Source organism: Haliotis rubra, unplaced genomic scaffold (assembly GCF_003918875.1).
Source record: "Haliotis rubra isolate DU_JTF1 unplaced genomic scaffold, ASM391887v1 Scf282, whole genome shotgun sequence".
Lineage (NCBI taxonomy): Eukaryota > Metazoa > Mollusca > Gastropoda > Lepetellida > Haliotidae > Haliotis > Haliotis rubra.
Window position 1 is genome coordinate 786970 of NW_025766914.1, and position 17450 is coordinate 804419.

Consider the following 17450-nt stretch of genomic DNA (forward strand, 5'->3'; position numbering starts at 1 on the left):
GTGACGAGCTAACGCTTTAACTACTACCCTACACCCCATCCACCCACACACCTACCACCCCAAACCCCAAGCCCAACCCTGGTTTAAAAAAATGCTGTGTTTAGGTTAAAATAGTATGTTATAGATATTAAATTTAAACCTGGACATTCATGACACATGGTGGATTGGGTGGACAGTCTCGGTGGCTTTGTTGATTGTGTGTCACCCCTACGGCGTTGAAGGTTCCTCATGTTATCAAGTAATCAGGCTCGATCACACAGGCCACCGTCAGATGGAATGTTATTGAGTGCGGCTTTCAAGAAACGAACAAACCAAATCACTGATTACGCACATTATTTGGGAATGAGTGAGTATGGTTTTACGCCGCTCTTAGCAATATCCCCACAATATCACGGCGGGGGACACCAGAAACAGGCTTCACACATTGTACCCATGTGGGGAATCGGACCCGGGTGTTAAACGTGACGAGCGAACGCTTTAACCACTAGACTACCACACACCCGAATCCCATACCGGCAAACACTGACTGTTTGGGTGATATCATTTCTCGGTAGGCATGATATCAACAAAGGGTTTGGGTTTTTACACATCGCCGAAAAAATAACTGTAATGACTGAATATTGTTTTACGTCGCTTTCAGCACATCCCAGAGGGCGCTGTGACTGCAACCATGCTGGAATCTCATGGTTAACGTGCCTCGAGTCATTCACATATTTTTACAATCTACAAGAACTTACATTCAATTTTATTCCAATCTTTTTCACTATATTTAATCCCAGAAAGACTCATGTTTTATTAAAATGTATTATAACAAAATTGTCGAACACTTTTTCAAGTCCGATCCAAAAGCATACGTACATCCACTGACTGTGGTAATTCAAACAAACTTGATGACATTCCAAAAAATACGATTTAGACACAGCAAAGTAATCAAATTCATTTAAGGGAAATAACGTCTTAAACGAACTGCCACGGGTCATGCCCCTTGCAGATAGCTGCCAATCGTCTTCTTCTATAAGAGTGATAGGCTGAGACAGCGATGGCGCGAGGTGAAGCAATTATTTGGCGGCAAACACTACATCAAGCCTGCCTTTCAACTTCCACCAACTTGTGGGACCCCTTTACCGCCAAATATTCACTGCATCAGTTTGAATCGATTAAATGGGTCCGACTAGCCATCGGGACATCTTGGCGAAAATCTGGCACTGGAGCAGAAAGTCCCCTCTTGAAAAGACTAGATTACGCCACTTCAGTGGGGGTCCACCTCCTTCGCCCCATAACACTTTCTATGGATAGGAAATTGAAAACTAATGCAAATGCCAATCGCTCGCTTCCCTAGCTAATTACTTTATAAGAGGATCAATCGAGAACTTGTGGTTGTATGAAAATAACGGTAATGAAATGTCAGCTGTTTGTGCGGGTCCCTTCATTGTGTTGCGACCTAAACAACGAAGATTCCCGATTTCTTCCGATTCCGATCGAACTTTCCCGACTTTTCCCGAACCCTCCTTCGGATGAGTGTTTGTTGAACTTGAATAACTTATTGATAATTCATTATCACCCCCGGCGCCAATGTTGCGTAATGGCTGTCGGTGATGGAAGGGAGGTAACTAGTGCGAGGCCAAGCGCTGTATTACCCACACTGCATGTCGTCTGCATAATGGTCTTGGGCTCTGTACAATGGAATTGCATTACCTTAAACGTTTGGACATGAGCGAGGAGGAAAATCAATAGCCAGTTGCCGGACTCGCCTGTGTGCTAAACAGGCAGTAGTAGATGAGAATCAAATTTTCTTAATTTGATATAAACAGCGAGAGGTTCGAGTGAGCACTGTTTCGGCCAGCTCTTTAACAAGGCTGAACGAGCTCCAAGCCGCGGGATTCTAGCTTCAGAAGCGTGCCTCCCGCTATCATCTCGCTGTATATCGAAGGTAAGTTCGTATTTTCTCTCTGCTTATGTTTTGCGAGCCGCTGTAACACGAGCGTGGCGCGTGTGGGCTGTGATTACTTGTATTCTGCGTGCTCCGGACAAGTCGCCCATATGGGGATCATGTCGTTGTCTGATAATGATACATGGAACCGCTTCATCCAAGCCTGTATCATTTGCCTCCTTATTTGTTTTCGCCCCAGTGCTGCACCGTACCAATAAACTGTCAGTCTAAATATTATAGAACCTAGTTATGACTATCATTGTTTATGTTATAAGATCTTTTCCCAAGGTACTGTTTTGGTTACCTTGCTAACAACCTGCCCAAACACCATGTTCCTAATTGGAAGCATGTTATGAAATTCTCATTGGCAGGTCGTTCACATACGCGCCATTCCTCGTTAAGTCCTAACAATGCAAACATCCAGTGTTTGATTTGATAATACAAGCTCTCTGTCCTCGATGGCACCGCGATTCTTCTCACAATATCCAATACTGCACGCTTTGACTCCAAATCCTTGCCTATAGGCAACGGTCAGCAGTGTCTCTAGTGACCAACTGGCCGTTCTCCTTCAAAAGCAACAGCAGTAGCAAAGAGATGTTGTTTTTTTCCTTTTATCTCCGGACTCAAATGTCGGAGCATAATGCTCCGTAGCAGATGTTGAAATAACAATTTTTGAAACACAGGAACTGGGTCGCAGAATGGCCTCTGCCCTGGTATTCAGGTCGCTGGTGGTAAACGTAATTCCACGCCACTCCGTGTAATTGTAGCCCCTTCCAGGGAGGTTCTTCATTTTAGGGAATTACATCAATTTAGTTGTACACGATCACCAAGAGACAGAACATTGTTTATACAGCATGCGAGTGTAAAGGGCAAAATATCAATTATTCAGTCGAGAGAGAGCGAATGTCACGAAATGATTTTTGTTCGGATTTGTAGTTTAGCTTTTCCTGTTCCAAGGCTAGGATGCAATGCGCGTTAAAAATCATGACTGATCTTCAAAAAAAAGGTTTCCGTTCGTAAGACCTGGATGCGTTTTCTGTTTCATCCATCTAACTCACGGTTGTTGTATTGTCTCAACTGAAAACAACGAGTCTATTTTCAGCAGAATTGATAACATCGTACTTAATGGCTGAGCAGTTCGCATCATGTGTTTTGTATGCTGAGTATAACCTGCAGGTTAACGGTACATTCTGTGAGGCTAGTCGTTGACCAGCTGACCCTGTGTGCCTTTACCTGAACCAATATATCTTAATTGGTTTACCGCTTACAGACATGGCGACTGTAGGAACATTGGGTGTTTGTTCTTTGGATGTTTCTTAGACAACACTTCCCTTGTAAACGGTAACCACTACCCATGATCTCCATGGCAACTAAAAGTTCGTTTGACACGATCTGTTACCTAGGTGATTTCTTGTTGCTCCCGTTATCTATCACTGGTTTGTCTGTCCAAGACTCGAATGTTTTCGTGTTGTGAAGAAATGGAATATTGTAGAGGATCGTTAAACACTCACTCACTCACTCACTCACTCACTCACTCACGCAATTGGTCACATGGAGACAGTAGATAAGTGTGCTGTTCAATTGTGGCCCCTACAGGGGTTCAAATTTTTTTTTAAAAGCCACTTGCCACAGGGCAAGTGACTTTAAGAAAGTAACTTGTCCTGACTAATTTTCCACTTGCCCTGATTTTATGACATTATTATGATGATATAATTATGAAAGAAGAAATCAACATGGTATTTGATGTTAATGTTTACTGGACTATTTATTGAAAAGTGATAAATAGCAAAGAAAGATAACTCTACTTTATTATCATTGCGAAATTTAATAGCTACATTTTGAGCAGATATGAAATTAAATCAAAGTTTATTTGCAGTTTGAAACCATAAGTGGAAATTATCTAGTAGCCCACGCAGAAGTAAGATACCATTATTTGATTGCCCGAAATGAAAACTGACTTGTCCCGGGCGTCGGGCGATGGGATTTTTGAACCCCTGCCCTAGGGGCTACTTTTGTCAATGCTACCGTATTTCACATAAAAAGACGTCATAAACATTGTTGCATCTTCCTCCACCCTAGCTATTTCTTCACCACTAAGATACCCAAAGACTCAGACAAAAGTGTGTTGGTTCAAACATATTCCACACATATCAGACATGTCAGCTTAATGCAGTTGGAAAAGAACAAACATATGTAGGTCCAAGACGAGCATCACTTTGGAGAGACCACAGGCACGGGCATGGTGCAGACACACCTGGACATATAAACTAGAGAACCTGGATTCGATTATAGGTTTGTGACATTTCTAAAGCCCACAGCAACACAGCGGTGTCTTAGTCGACAGGGCCACCCGTGTCCCCTCAAACTTGACTGGGGCGGTGGGGTAGCCTAGTGGTTAAAGCGTTCGCTCGTCACGCCGAAAACCCGGGTTCGATTCCCCACGTGGGTACAATGTGTTAAGCCCATTTCTGGTGTCCCCCGCCGTGATATTGCTGGAATATTGCTAAAAGCGGCGTAAAACTAAACTCACTCACTCACTCACTCAAACTTGACTGCTGATAATGACAACAAATACATAGGTGTATGGCTTTGTCCAAACGCCTTTGAGCGGTAGGGCAGCCTAGTGGTTAAAGCGTTCGCCCGTCACGCCGAAGACCCGGGTTCGATTCCCCACATGGGTACAATATGTGAAGCCCATTTCTGGTGTCCCCTGCCGTGATGTTGCTGGAATATTGCTAAAAGCGGCCTAAATCCATACTCGCTTATCCCAAGCACCTTTGGTATAACCGGTAGTTAGCCCAGTTTCTTGATATGCCAGCACCATTCAAGTGCGCCCAGTTTCACCAAAGACAAACATTTAACACCTGCATCACTTCATGCTTTCATCCCATATACCTCACACGCCTTTATGATTCAACCCATCCTGTGAAGATCCGGGTTAGAACTGGTCTTCAGCAACACATGCTTGTCGTAAGAGGCGACTGACGGGATCGGGTGGTCAGACTCGATGACTTGGTTGAGACATGTCATCGGTTCCCAGTTGCCTAGACTGATACTCGTGCTGTTGATCACTGGATTTCAAACTGGCGCGATTTTGGTAACATTTGTTATTACTTTGGTCCATGCATCAAGACACAAAATGTGGCAATGCACACTTATGTCTGTGAAACGTATAAACCATTCCGTGAAGAACCTTCGTTATTTGGGTCAAAAGGCATAAGGCTGACTTGCAGGATTAACCAGCCTTTTGCGTGTTCGATTGGATAAAGGGTGGAGCAGCGTGTTGGTCAATCCTTTCTGTCAGTGTTCCTCTGTGGACGTCTCTGGTTCAGACTCGATTATTTACAGACCGTCGCTGTATGGCTGGAATGTTGCTGAGTGCGGCGTAAAATTAAACTCATCCTCACTCACTCACTCACTCACTCACTCACTCACACACTAACTCACTCAGTTACCGTAAACAAGTCCCTCATTCGTTAACTCGATATATAATCTACATGTAATTCTTTTGGACTTGGCATTATGAAGAGTAAAATATCGTGTATTAAGAGTAAAATATCGTGTATTAAGAGTAAAATATCGTGTATTGTCGTGTATTAAGAGTAAAATATCGTGTATGAAGAGTAAAATATCGTGTATTAAGAGTAAAATATCGTGTATTAAGAGTAAAATATCGTAAGTCTACTTATATCAAGGGAGGGTTTGGTAGCCGATAAAGCTAGGGTTATAACGAACTATTTTATTAATTCGTTATAACCGTTGTTTATTGTTATCCAGTCGTTAGTCTCGGGTAACAGTAATATATTCCAGAATGGAAACACCGTTCTTCTCTTTACATTTCAAATTCTGTTTCTCATGTTCAGAGAAAGGTTACACTCAAATGTCACTGCGGAGTCTTTCCATCGATTTCATCTTATATCATGCACCGCACTGCTGGCGTCACGTTTGTCTAAAATCTGCTACTCATCCATGGTCTGAGCTTATCAGATTTAAACTGAGGCCCCTATCGTGTGTAATCATCACAAGCTCTTTACCTTGTCTCTGGTTTCAACATATAAAAAATAACAAATCTTTTATTCATACGGCGTTTTAAAATATGAAAAGTTAAACGATAACGGTACACAAAGAAACTTTGCTGACAATACCAACGACGGAACATGACGTAGCATAACGTATTCAGTCCGTTATCAGCTCCCTGAGGAGAATCAACCTAATACCATGAGTGGCGGTTTCTACCGATGGTCGGTGTTGTCACCGATTATGAAAGATCCATTTTTATAATTGTCACCTCTAGTTTGCCTTGAACACCTGGTGTTTCGTCGAATAATCGAGACTAGTTATTTTCTGGCTTTGAGGTTTAAATTACATACTACATCTGCATTTACACCGCCATACAATCCCACTTTGTATCGCAAACAACTTGCAGTTCTTTGGTTAGTTTCGTGTGTAACGCCGCACTCAACACCCATCCATATTCCAGCGGTCTGTAAATAATTGAGTCTGGACCAGTCAAACCAGTGATCAACAGCATGAGCATCGATCTACGGAATTTACGATACTATGTGTCAGCTAAGTCAGCAAGCCTGACCACATCATGGTGTCCCGATTGCGTAGATCGATGCTCATGTTGTTGATCACGGCATTGTCTGGTCCAGACTCGATTATTTACAGACCGCCGTCATATAGCTGGAATATTGCTGAATGTGGCTTTAAACAACAGACAAACATACAAGCGATAGCCATTTTCTCTGTGTTATATTATCAACCATGAAACATAAGTGGGTACTTTATTTTGGCCGGTAGTTTAGTTCATATTGATAAAAACAACGCTTTGCTAAGCAGAAATGAACAGTATCGATCTGCTAATGTACCATATTGACATTACGGATGCAGCGATGAAACCGACACTTACATCAATGTGTACACAAGCTCTACATCAGCTGCACGGCAGAATGCTTTATGATGTAAGTGTTTACCGGTTAGGTGTGGGACTAGGGGGTGGCGGGGTGCATATATAGTGGTGGCACTTCCATAACGATCAAATCCTGCAATTGTATGCCTTTAGACAATAACCAGCCAACCGATAAGCTGGCCTGAAGAGACGAGTTTAAACGTATGCAGTTTGTTTGGTGTCACTTTGGATATAGATTTAATCACTGGGAATATATAGTTCATTATTTGATTTATCTGTTCTGGATTGTGTTCTGTAGTAAGTATACATGCCGGTGCCATATCAGGCTTTCGAAAATGGAATGTTAAATTAATACAGCTGAAGTGTCGAGATACGAGATTGACAGATTCGTTATATGCGAGACTTTTCAAATTCCAAGCATCCCGCAGTCTGGGCCTGGGACGCCAGATATAGGGATACTATGACAGTTTCATAGCTGGATGTAGATGTACGGCTGTTTGAGAGAGAAAGATAAGTGTGACTTAATATTAAATTCAAAACACACGAACGCCATGAAGGTATCCTGATCTGTCTCAACAAGATGTCTGTTGATAGTTTTTTAAGGCAATGAAGGCCCACGAGGTCTAATTCGTTAAAATATTTAATTATGAATAAATTGATGTGCTCAAGGTTTGTCCATCGTCAATCGGTGGGGTTTCCGGTTAGATCAGTCTGTGTTCCCCCTAAATCCAATTGCAAGTGGCTGTAAGAGGCGACCACATGGTTCGGGTCATCGTGTCCATTGCATGCCATCGTGACCAGACGGAGGAGGCACTGCTCATTATATCAATCACAGGTTTGTCCAGACCTGACTATACACTCCGTCGTCGTACAGCAATAATGGAGTTTAGAGTGACGTTATAAAATAAACACAAGTTTTCCTTTGAAAGTTACCAACAGTCTATAAACACTGGTTAAAAGGAATTAGCAGATTCCAAGCAACAAATAGTAAATGTTATGGACACCGGACGCTCGTAGCTGACCGTACGGCAGACAATTATTAGCAGATTCTAAAACACAAATAATAATCGTTTAGGACACCAGGTGTTCCTGGTTGAGCGTAAAAGGATTAGCCGATTGTAAAGAACAAACAATAAGCATTAAGGTACACCAGCTGTTCGTAGGTGAGCGTAGAGCTGAAAAGGATCAGCAGGTTCTAAAGAACAAATAATAAATGTACAGGACGCCATATTTTAATAGCTGAGGAGACACCCGGTGTTCAGTAATCTATCATCTCCGTTAGTGCCACATGTCAATGTAAATGAAGACAAATCAGCTCTTGCGTATTGATGGCACAGAGCCACGTTGGTGTTGATTCGGGATCCTCCACCACTTCCGGTACTCTTCTCCAGCGTATATCCATCTCAGTTACTGTAAGCTGTGGGGCTTTATTGGAAGTAGGAGTAACATTCGCCGAGATCCATGTCACACGGCTATATCCGGATCGACTTCAACCAATACTATCCTTCATTGAGAAGAGCAACGTTCTCGTAACTATACAAATCCACGGTCAGGGCGTGTAAGCTTAATGGGTGAGCCCCAGTTCGGTTAAACATCATCGACGATGAAGCGACTTCAGTGTATGATTTTCTAGTCGTCCCGCACAGAATATACATGAGACATTACACATTAGTTTTAATTTGTATTTTTACAACCACATGTGCATCTCAGTTTTATATTATTAACTATGTGCATGAAATATATAACGTCATTACCAGAGGATCATACTTCTCGATAACCATGATTCCGAAAGCAGAATATCGGTGAAAATATATAATGATAATATATAATAATTATTATTATAATATAATAGCATATTTGTACCGCTCATATATCCAAGCCCCAGCATGCTCAAAGCGTACAGTCACAACCTGACTATTACCCCGGATAACCCAAGCTGCCTGTGAAGCGCTAGAAGGTTAATAGCCACATGACTTATCCCACCGGGTACCCATTCTCTGCTGGGTGAACAGAAGAAATTTTGAACAAACTCACTTGTCTGAGGTGAGACCACATGTATCACATGTTCTTCGTTGTGGGACAGGACTGAAGTCCTGGAAACTCTCAGGAGTCAAGCTGCCAAACACGGTCACCCATCCAAGGACTCTCCGCGCTCAACGTTACTTAACTTGAACTGATTTGTGACCACACATATATCGATGGTTCACTGTAAATCAGTGGTGACACCGGGTGTTCACATTAACGTTAGCACCAATAATGATTCAATAGTAATATCCCTTGTATTCAAATGGCAATAATAGTCCTTGTAGTCAAAGACTACAACTATAGTATCGATATGTCGTTTCTACCGTATAGTCTCGGCATGATGCATTCATATGCAATGTCAACATCGGTATTACGCTTGTCTGGAAATGTGGAAGCTGTGCGTCGAAGAACTCGAAGTACTTTATGTCATTAAGATTTTCCTGCCTGCACACAACCTCTTTTATCATGTGTGTAAGTGTTTCACATAAAACACACAAATGACCTTCCACCATTACGTTTCTCAGCGTGGGGCACGGACTTTATGGTTGAACTGACGTAATCACTCCAGGTCACAACTTCCCTGTTGAGTATAAATGAGCATAAACGAGAAACGTCGTTAAGAAATAGAACATCTAAAATCACTCATCGTTTGATTAACTGATAAACCGTCGAGCATCTCCTTCCCGCATCACCCAAACCGCATCAGCAAACATATTGAAAACACCCAGTGGAGCAGCTCATCAGCCAAAGATGCCCACGCCTAAAAACTACCCAAAGACCAGAAGCACAATATGCATTGAGCAACAGTGAAACACGGACCAAAAACCTCCTAGGGTTGTTTTGCGATAATGTTAGTTAATGTAGCTAATTAACTAAAGTCGTCCTACGTTGTGGAAAGGAAATTAAACCAACGAGGCCGGGACCCCCTTCACAGAATTCCTCGATCCAGAATTACGGGGCATGGCGGATTAGGAAAACAAACTACTGCATCTCAAAAATCGCCATTCAATGCATCCTTGGATGACATTAAAGGATGACATTAAATGATGACCTGCCAGGTAGCACTGGGTTGTGAGATTAATTAAACCCGGCCCCACAATACTGCTAGTGTGTGTTCGGCCTGGGCAATGGCGTGCTGTATATCGATGTGTTCAGAGGTTTTTTCTTTACAAATCAATATAGCTTTATCCTAGTGTAATACTACCAACTGCACAGCCACCTGAGCAAAGGCACATGGGTGCGTGTTCCACTGCATAGAAGTGTGCAAATTGAGACCATTTGTAATAACGGTTTTACATTTCAATGGCGTCCCAGTTGATTAGAACCTTTGTGGGCTAGCTTGATGTTGTTTGTGCCAATATTACATGTGTTCTGTACGCTGGATGGGTTTGTATAGGGGCATTATGTAGATTACATATTACAACTCTGATATGTTTTGTTATTAAGTTGTTGTAGCGAGGATATCTCGTTGTGGTATGTCGGTAAGCCATTATATCTATACATCACAACAGTATTGAGCATGTATATTGTATATGTGCGTGTGTATTTATGCATGTATGTGTGTGTGCGTGAGTGAGTGCGTGCTCGTGTGTGTCGAGGGGAGGGGGGAAGGGGGCATGACTGTGTGAGAGTCTTTTTCATTAGTTAATCCTTTTGATGATTTACCCTCAGGTTGCACCAAACACGATAAGTATTTATGATAATATTCAGCTGGTAGTGCTGAGTGACCGGGAAGTATAGTCCCTCATGAAGCCCATGTGTGTTTTCTCCATCCTCAGTGTTTGCATCAATGTCAGTCCCTATCCACTCACTAACTCCAGCAAGAAAACATCTTTGGCTGTCGAAGACGCTGCCGGAGCTGCCGGAGTATGTTCCTCACCATTGTTACACCGGATTGTGTTCGTGCCCCGTGTGTGTTTCTTTAGCCTCCGAAATTTCATCATTGATTGAACCCGTGAAGGTCCGGGTTAGAATGAACCTTCAGTAACCCATGCTTGTCGTAAGAGGCGACTAACGGGATCGGGTGCTCAGGCTCGCTGGCTTGGTTGACACATGTCATCGGTTCCCAATTGCGCAGATCGATGCTCATGCTGTTGGTCACTGGATTGTCTGGTCCAGACTCGATTATTTACAGACCGCCGCCATATAGCAGGAATATTGCTGCGTGCGGCGTAAACCTAAACTCACTCACTCAATCACTCATCATTGATTGATAATTGCTTGCGTTAAGAAGTGAGTGAGTTTGGTTTTACGAACAGTATTCCAGTTACGTCATTGCGTGTCAACTTCATACAGGAGGAAAGCCCAAAGATAACAGGCCCTGAAACAGATTGAATCTGTGATCATACGATCCCGGCATGCCAAAGGGACATAACTCTTCACGGATAATTATGTCCACTTAGACGACTTGGTCACCAATCTCTAACGTTCTGAGTGAGTGGGTGAGTTTAGTTTTACGCCGCACTCAGCAATATTCCAGCTGGCGGCGATCTGTAAATAATCGAGACCAGACAATCCAGTGATCAACGGCATCGATCTACGCAGTTAGGATACGATGACATGTGTCAACCAAGTCAGCGAGACTGACCACCCGATCCCAGTTCTGACCACCCCGCAGCGCCGAGACCGGTCATAATCTGTACCGTTGACCCACATTCTGGTTTCATATGAAAGTCGTATCACAGACGAAACAGTAATTTACTTAAGTGATATTTTAACTCATCATTGAAGCCGGGTAAGAACTGGTTTTCACCAACCAATGCAGTTCCTTACAGGAGACGTTGTTGGAAGGTCAGATCTGAAGATTGGTTGATGCATGTTATCTTATCCCAATTGCGAAGATCGATGATGAGGTTGTCAGTCACTGGATTGTCTGGTTCAGAATCGATTCTACATATGGCCGCCATGTAGCTGGGATGTTGCTGAATGTGTGATTAAATACCAAACAAGCACACATCATTGCTGACCCTGTAAAGTGTCTTAAAGACTTTCGATTTTATGGAGCCCATATGTCTAGAATGAAGCGATAAACCATAGCCATTACAAACTTGAGTCAACATACTAAAGACGTAATAATCTTAGCATCTTTGCAGGTTACCTTGCATTGAAACCCATCCAACCTACTTTAAGAGGATTTCCCAACATATTCAATAAAATAGTTGTGTAACCTTTGATCCTAATTACTCCTGATGAGGAGGTGTTGAGGTTGTCAATAGTCAGATATTACACAATCAAGCGCTGCCGGCGTATATTGTCGCCCAGTTTCCATCTCGATAATCATGTTCTACGATTTGATATCTTCTGTGAAGTCACCCATCAACTCTGCTGCAGCGTGTTTCTGAATAATGTAATAGAGGCGTAGGTTTTCTGTGAGCGGAGATTACCATTTCCCTGGCAGCGTTCTAAAGCCTGGGTGTAAACGTGGTCATGCTATTGCTGGCGCAGTCGGGAGTCTGTCCGATGCATTATTAACAACCAAGCTGACTTGCTGCAAGCACATATGCAATTGTCTTTCTTACCTGATCCCGTTTTTATCCATATTTTGAATGAATGGCACTTTGTCAGAGTAGAAGAAACGCAATCCAGTACAATGAACCACCTGTGAACCAACATCCGATTGGCCTTAAAATGTTGGTTCACTGTTCTGTCTCACAGACCTGAACCACATTATTTTCCTTAATGCCTAGCCCTCCTTGCAATGCTCAAGCCCTAAATGAAGCAAGGCTAGATTTCCCCAAATCCCCAAACTCACTGGGGCTCCTTTTCAATTTAAATGGGTTTATTTGTTACTATCAAAGTTATATATATTCAGGGACTAAGCGTTAGTTCATTGGTTCACATGATAGTCTGAATGTCATTTCATAAATAGACCATTTTGTAAGCCAACATGTTTTAGTAACGGTTTAGACAGAATTTCATACTTCTCAATTTCACAAAGACATTTAGTATTAAGACTGGTGTACATATGTTGAAGTGTAGCAATTACGACAGTAGGTGATTTGGCCACTTTTTGGTTCCGTGCCAGGATGGTTGAGAATGGATCACCAGATGACCATTGCGATTGTCTGGGAAGCGTTGATGGTTTATGTCAAAATCAGAAATGTGCTACGAAGTAGCATAAATGTTATTAACGACAAATCTTGCTAACAATCAATAGCAGCCAGACTTTTTTGAGCGTTTATAGGTCCTGCCGTAACAACGATTAATGCGTTATTTTCAAAACAATATGAAAAACGATAATCCATATATGCAACTTGGAACAATTGTGACATCTCATTTCGAAGCGAGAACCTTAAATCTATCTCTCCATATTGCTTTACGTTTTGTCGGACAATGGCGGATAGTGATGCATGGCCTCATTTATAGAGATATGAACGTATATCGCGTCTCTGACATTTCAGCCAAGAGAACTATACTTAATCAGAATTGTACAGTCGTAAATCTGTTTCTTTCTGCCCGCAATGTTAGATTGGCTCTGTCCAAACCAGACACTCCTGTCCCTAGGGAGCTCGTGCTTGTGGCCTGCGTCTGGTAATACTGAAGTGGCCAGCACCGGAAGTGGCCAATATAATGGCCGTGTTTCCCCTATAGGCGATAACCAGGGCACGGTTGGGGCAAGGAAGAGTCAATCTCTCCCATATCACCAACGTTTCTTTCGTTACCCTGTCAATGGCGCAGACGTGACAATAGGGCGATGTTCCGCCATTTGCCGACAACCGCCAACTTCCGCTATTGAGATGAACGTGATTTTCCTTGAGCGAAGCAGACGACCAAACTGACACAGGCCATCGATGCTATCTTAGAGAATAACTGTACCTATCTGGATGTAATTGGCTCCACTGAGGGCGATCTCCTTGTGTTCTGAAAGAGTCGGTAAAGTCGACTTCTTAAAGTGGATTCCGCAACGAGAGTCCAGCCTACGTGATGAGTCCGAGTATTTTACCACATACCGTCTATTCGGATTGTTTGAGTATCACTCAATGCATTAATATTTACAAGCAGACGTGAATTGTAACGTGTTGAGATTTGTTATGCAATTTCTGGAATTAACACGTTGTGGAAGGGTTTCAAAGTGATTGTATGGGGTCATATTGATCGTACTGCAATGTACTTTTTGTAGTCATCCAGATGAAGTGGATAGAATGGGGTTACGGGAGACCTAAGGGGCAGAATTCACAATGCAGAGTTGCGTCCCTTAACCATGTCATGATATGTTGTCATGGGAACGAAAGCCATATTGTCAGGTTCATTTTGTCTTATTTCAGAACGGTGTTTGTGCGTTTTCCTTTTTCACGAAACTGTAGTGTCATCATCGACTTGTCGTGATATTTTCACATAGTCTCATCTTTATTTGGTCTTTACGTACCATGGAATCTGTGGCAGCAGAGAGGGCGGTGGGGTAGCCTAGTGGTTAAAGGCCCGGGTTCGATTCCCCAGATGGGTACAATGTGTGAAGCCCATTTCTGGTGTCCCCAGCCGTGATATTGCTGGAATATTGCTAAAGGCGGCGTCAAACCAAAGACACCCACTGTTGCAGCAGCAAGTAGAGACTGGTTATTATCTGGCGATGGCTTTTTGGATTTCACTGAATTGTTCAATTTCACTTTGACGTTTCGACGTGTTGAGATAAGCTTGTACATCAAATACTGTTCAAACATGTCGTGCGTTTCTGATATGTATGGCATGTTCTTAATGCACACGCATGGATACTGTTAAAGATTCTCGAAGACATGCGTTTATAACAGTACATCTTTATACCTTTTGAAAACTGGATGCATTTTATAGAGACTCGATTACGTCCTTTAAGAAGACGATGTTGGGATTCAATTCCTTTGAAATGTTCAACGAAGACTCGGGTAACCCTATTAGTAAAAGAGGTTATGCTGATATTTGAATACACTTGCACTTCTTGAACGCCGCCTATTCTCATACCCCTATTTAATATAATTACTGCAGGCAATTAACCATAATTGACTCATCAATATCATTTTCAAGTCTTCGAGGAGGCAGAGCGTCACGTAATTTCTCATTCACAGATTCGATCTTGTAACACAGGAAATCTACAAAGCCTATCCCGCTTTCCCGGAAATAAGTTCTGTCTAATTGAAATCGGTTTGTATAAAAAGTTATATCATACACTCCCTCGTATATTGGGTTATTGCATGCTGCACTGGGGTCACTATATAGTGTATCGCGGTTTAGGATACGAATCTCGATCAAGATTTCGGGTACAAATTCGTAATCCCTTGTTGATTCCAGATGGTTGAGGTCAAAAGACAAATATGTTTGTTTCCTGTTTCCATTTTTCTCGTTTTTCTCGAGTGGCAAGCATCATTTTTAACCGTCCTAGTATTGAAATAGAATTGGTGTAAATTTGTTGACAGACCAGTAATTATTTCATTTGAAAGAAAAATATGACATTAACCTACTTGACCTTGTTTTGGGTTGGAAATATCTGTTTAGTTTTGTTGTATTTCCTGGTTTGATTCATTTTGTGAAGATCACATGTGTCAATGAGCAAACTGATTAATGCCTTGATCTTCACTGATTGTCGATCATCCGTTGTGCAGATAATTCAAACAGTTTTCCAAATGATAGGGATCGATACAGAACGCAGCATGTCGAATAATTTACATAATCGTTTACTTTTTAAGCATTGATGAATCGTATAAGCCAAGTGATAGCACTTCACCTTGCTGTAAGATACGTTATGTCCCTTGGCTTTGGGAGGATCCATTGGTCGTGGTGAGTAAGTGAGTTTAGTTTTACGCCGCCTTTAGCAATGTTCTCGCAATATCACGGCGGGGGACACCTGAAAAAGGCTTCACACATTGTGCCCTTGTGGGAAATCGAACCCGAGTATTCGGCATGACGAGCGAACGCCTTAACCACTAGGCTTCCCAACATTGGTTATGAGAACGAATCAAAAATTGATCCTTAGCCCTGAGATGGTTCTTGACTGGATGGCTGACTTGGTTGATGCATGTCCTCGTATCGCAGTTGCGAAGATCCATGTTCATGATATCAATCACTGGATTATCTGGTCAGGACTGGGTTATTAACAGACCTCTTCATATAGCTGGAATTTGCTAGGTGCGGCGTAAAACAACAATCAAACAAACTATATAAGCTTAACAATCTTGAACGAGACGTTAAAACCCTCCCCTCTCGAAAATACTCACGGCGGGCTAGCCTTGTGATCAAGGTGTTCGCTCGTCACGCTGAAGACCCGGGTTCGATTCCCCACATGGACAGAATGTGTGAAGCCCATTTCTGGTGTCCCCCGCCGTGATATTGCTGGAAATTTGCTAAAAGCGGCGTAAAACTAAACTCATTCACCCACTTACTTAAAACCAGCCTTACGTCCCAAAGGGATAATTCCGTGAACTGAAACCAGACACTGTAGATGATATATTTGTCGAAGTTTAAAGGACTCCCAGCCAACATGGAGGAGCAGCCTTGTGCTGTCGGTATGCACATAAACCCCAAAGAAATTCTTCATGTTTTAATACCGTGTTCTGGTGTCGTGGAGTGTGTTCGGCTCATGTGACGGTAAATTCCTCTCAACATCACAGCCGATTATATATGTACCGTTTTAAAACAGAATGCCGTGTATGTGCATTCACTTGGCATGGGGCACTCGTGTTTGCTATTTCTATATATCTAGTGCAATTTATCAGTAGCATAAATGACACATGAAAATTTTGTGGCGATCTCGTGTTCTGATCCATATAAATTGTTCTCTAGATTAATGTTTTATTTTGTTTTGGCATTGGTTTTAGGGTAAGGGCGATGTTATTTTGAAACTAAGGTATGCGAGTGTCATTATTTTCTTTGTTAAATATAGGACCTTCAACCATGTGATCTGAGTATTCGTCACCGCTCTCCATGTGTCGCACAGTAGAATAGAGCACAATAAATTGTCTTCTGTGAGTGAATGACGCACTCTACAATGGTCATGCCATATCACGGCAGTCTGTATATGATCTGGAAAACCAGTGGTTGACAACATGAAGAATGATCCATTGATGTCAGTTACTTAGACACAGTTCTGGTAATATGATCTGTCCCAGAATCCCGGAATCCCAGACAGTAAAGAAATCGTATTTCAGAATTTAGCAAGATTCCAACGAAAATGGTTTGCTGTGCTACTTTGGGAACCTGGGCCCCGTTTCACAAACTATCGTAGCGCTACGACTGTCGTACCTCCTCTACTGTAACATAGACTTACACTATCGTAGCGCTACGACTGTCGTACCCCCTCTACTGTAACATAGATTTACGCTGTCGTAGCGCTACGACTGTCGTACCTCCTCTACTGTAACATAGACTTACGCTGTCGTAGCGCTACGATAGCTTTGTGGAACATGACCAGGATCTTCGGGAGGATTCAGAAAAATGGTAATCAGATACCGCTATTACCTTCGTCAATTCATGCTTTCATCAAGCATAAAGTTGACACTCACTCACTCACCCACTCCAACCGTCCGACCGCCTCACTCACTCTCTCAGAAATGCCCTAACTCCGACAACAGTACATCCCAAACCAACCACATCTCGAAGATCAATCTACATTCTGAAGTT

At 42.4% G+C, this 17450-nt stretch overlaps 1 long non-coding RNA gene across 1 annotated transcript in view; it reads left to right on the forward strand.

Annotated features, from left to right (window-relative positions):
* Positions 1–1631: 1631 nt before the first annotated feature.
* The window catches only part of LOC124281332, a 165385-nt gene continuing 149566 nt past the window's right edge, over positions 1632–17450 (forward strand). Inside the window, exon 1 of the long non-coding RNA XR_006899904.1 lies at positions 1632–1930. This is a non-coding gene — a long non-coding RNA (uncharacterized LOC124281332). The remainder of the gene's footprint in view (positions 1931–17450) is intronic.